Source organism: Halichoerus grypus, chromosome 14 (genome assembly GCF_964656455.1).
Source record: "Halichoerus grypus chromosome 14, mHalGry1.hap1.1, whole genome shotgun sequence".
In the NCBI taxonomy this organism is placed as follows: Eukaryota; Metazoa; Chordata; class Mammalia; order Carnivora; family Phocidae; genus Halichoerus; species Halichoerus grypus.
The window spans coordinates 54218677-54222611 of NC_135725.1; the positions used below are offsets into that span (position 1 = coordinate 54218677).

Consider the following 3935-nt stretch of genomic DNA (forward strand, 5'->3'; position numbering starts at 1 on the left):
AACATCCTAATGTATTTATTCCTCCAATTATGCAATAAATATATATTAAATGCCCATCATATGCAAGAGGCTGAGCAACATAATTTAATCTGCTAAAATAAATTAAACGCTTCATCCTAAACTTGGTTATAGTTATCTTGATGGGAATAGCTTTAATACCTTTGTTCTTCACAAGGAAAATTCAAGTCAAACAATATACAAAAGTATGGTAAGAAAAAATGAGAGACTGTAGAAATATAGAGATGTAAAACTTAAAATGTGGAGGTAGAATTCACCAAGGCTAGGCCTGTGCCTTCTAGTAGATCATGGAAACTCAATAGTTGTTCCTACTATTACAATATCCATAGGAGACTAAATTGTATTGCTCCCATACTCTTCTTAAATGCTTACAGGACTCTGAGAATTTCTAAATGCTCTGTTCCTCAGTCTCCTTCTACTTGGTAAGTGGATATTGATAATGCCCTCATTTGAAGGTTATATAAAGTTAACAAAAAATAAAAGTTCTCACCAACCAAGTTCTTGGTCCAGATTAGGCATTTATTAGGTGTTTATTCCCTTTTGCTCTTGTAAGAGTTGTGTGATGAAAAAAATCTGTGACATGTTTGAGCTCAAGCTGATAGTACCTTTTGATTTGCCTCATTTGAATGTTCAAATCCATCATCACCCTCTCTAGGAGTAGTTCTGGATTTTAAGGTCTAATTTTAGTAAAAGCCTTATGAAGTTAAGAGCTTGGCGGGGGGGGAAAAAAAAAAACAAAAACTAGTTGTGTTTACATTATCCTTACCATTTTACCAGGTGAGGAAAAGGGTTTAAGCAATTTGACTAACATCACTAGTTAGAAACAGAATTTAAACCTAGCCCTTCTGATTGTAAACTCCTGTCTTTCACACTAAAAAATGTCATCATTTTCATTAGTGTAACCACTGTCTAAAGTAGGACATTTGGGTGGTTCTATTCTAACTCTTTCATGTGTTAATAACACTTACTGCACTGTGTCAGAACAAGCACAATCAAGGTACTAGACATGCTGACCATTTTGTTGACTACACTTCACCAAAGAGAAATGACTTGCACAGCAAGAGAGACTTATCTGAGAGAGAAAATTTTACTTCTGTAGCACTTTAGATCACATTTGAGTGTCATTAATGACCTCATCTTTTTTTGACCTCATCTTTCAAGATAGGGAAAAGAAGCAATAGATACAAAGGTGTTTTTGTGACTACATATCACTGACAGCATTAATTGATTTTATCTGTTTATAGGGCAGACATCTTCTAATAGAACAGAATGGTCCTTCAGACTTTATGAAAAAGTTGCCCAGAGATAAAGGACCGAGATTATCACCAGTAAAGCAGTTCTATTTTTTTTCTGAATAGCTCTGTTTAACATTGAAAAAATTAACTGTCTTAATGGGATTGATTGCAGTTAAACTCCCAGATTAAGTGGGACATATTTTTAAACATCTTTATTGTACTTAAAATGCACACACAGTTCTCTTTGTCCACTCCCTTACATCTTTCCTCCCAGTGTCCAGACATCATTGTTAACTCTGCTCTTCAGCCAACTGATCCAAGTTCTGTAATATTCTCCAAACTCACATGACAGTAAGGCTAGTAAAAATACTTGAATTCTTCTTCAGAGCTTTATATCTCTTTGCCTTTTAGAGTGTTAGAGAGAGAGAGATTATTGAGTTTTTTCTTCCAAAGAAAGTATGTAGCTTTTAGAGAAACACAAATACCTACCAAAGAACAAAACCAACAACAAAAAAAATTATTGAATAGTAATATGAATATGTACATCAAAGAAAACAGTGTTGATTATTTAGTTGTATTACAAGGCTTATAAATACTGAGAGTCAAAAGTTATTCACCTCATTGGCTATGTGTAGCTATGTGATCTATGCACCTTATCCCCTAAAAATTCTTGTGTAGCTTGCTCGTAGGAAGATTTCCTTTTTCTGATAGATTTAGAGTGCAGCGTCTTCATTAATATGTATGATGTGTTCACCACTCTTCTCTTATTTAATGTCAAGAGCCAAGGAAAAGAATTCCTCCCTGTATTCTCAGTAAAATGCCTCAGGCATGTTTACCATTTGGTTCTTTTCTATTACCAATTCCCATAAGTTCAGATTTTAGCTTTGCAATCATACATCATGTTCTGATACCTCTTCATAAGACCAGATGGATGATTGCCATTTCTATCTCTTGTGCTCTATTCTTTCAGTGCTGAGATTCTGCCTTGTGCCTTTGTTTTATGCTTTTAGATTCAGAAATTTATGCCTGGATCTCAACTAAGCCCTTGTTTACAACTGATTTTGGACTGTTGTCCTTTCCCTGGCCTGAAATTTGGTTGGTCTTTGTTTATTTTCACAGTATGTATGCATAAGCATGGGTTATAGAATGAATACCAGACTGAAACAAATGCATAGATTGAGATTGGATATTGACTCTTGTAGAAACAAAAACTTAGTTCCCTTATTTTGGTTGAGAATCTAGAGCTGTTCACACTTTAATAGTTCAGAGAAATAAGGACAAATACACAAAATGGACACAGGAGGCAGCTCTTGTTCAATCTCTTGAAAGTGTGGTAACAGTAGACGTTCCATTATTCTAAAAGCACAATAGCTAGAGTAGAGTGGCTAGAGGGATACCTTCCTTGACCTATTTTTAAGACTCCTGGCCAACTATAACTGCCACCATTGTAATCCATCATGTCACTGAAAGTAGACTCCATAACGGCTATAACTTAATTTGTACAAAAGTCTAAGCACTCTGGGTCTTGTAATAGAATGCACCTCTCTGCTCTTACCATACATTTAGTTTAGATACAGTCTATTTATAGGAAATGTTGAAATATATGGTTCATTTTGGATTAGCTACTCATGTGATCTATACTTTTTCAAGTTAGTCTCTAGAATAACATATACTTGGCCTGCTGAAAGGCCATGTTTCCTAAATTGCAGTTTAATATTTAAAATGTGGTCTTTATCCAGAAGCACTTTAAGGTGCATTCACACAAAGCTCATTAGTGTATTAGCCGTAACATGTTATTCAGGAAGCTGTTGGTGATATTCCTCAGTTTCATCTTCATGAGGTTCCACAAAAGAAAATTATTTTGGAGACTAATGTCACAGTTATCTTGGTTTTTCACTTAAAATCATGAGTTATGTTCTTTCTCTCTCTCTCTCTTTTTTTTTTTTTTTTTTTTACAAATCTACACCTTTATTTACTTTTCATTAAATTTAAATCCTTGAGGGGTACAGCATCACACAGATTCTGTGGCCATTGGCTTTAGCAGGAAGGTTGCTTCAGAATTTGGCACAAACCATGCCACTGTTTCCATGAGCATGAGTTACTTTTCCCCAGATTACTCTGGTTTTGTTTGGTTTGCCACCAGGAGTCACTGTGTCGTTCTTTGCTTTGTACACATAAGCACATCGCTTGCCTACATAGAATTCCATTTCATCTCGAGCATAAACACCTTCGATTTTAAGAAGAGCTGTGTGCTCCCTCTGGTTCTGAAGACCCCGCTTATAGCCAGCAAAAATGGCCTTGGACCAGAGCCTTCCAGACATTATTTGGCGTTATAGGGGTCCTGTTCCCTGCAGGCCTCCACAGACTCCAAGATGGCGGAAAAAGAAAGGCCAGTTATGTTCTTTCTAATATTAACATGAATGACCCCATCTTCCTGTGTTTGTTGCTGAAAGGAAGTTAAGCACAAAATTTGAAACCTGAATCAGTAAGCATGATACTTCAAATGTTATTTAAAATGGAGTATGGTAAAAAGATGAGGAAAGATAAACAAAAAGAAGGAGGGCAAGAAGGAAGAAAAGAAAGGGTATCAATTTGGCTTTACCTTTTGACTACTAATAGTTCTGATGTTAATTCCTCAAAATCAATTCTGGAAATACTTCTAGTCCAGTGTATTGTACTTCT

General features: G+C 35.6%; 1 pseudogene; it reads right to left on the reverse strand.

Moving 5' to 3' along the window:
- Positions 1 to 3187: 3187 nt before the first annotated feature.
- LOC118531764 (large ribosomal subunit protein eL33 pseudogene) lies at positions 3188 to 3639 on the reverse strand (annotated as a pseudogene).
- Positions 3640 to 3935: the final 296 nt, after the last annotated feature.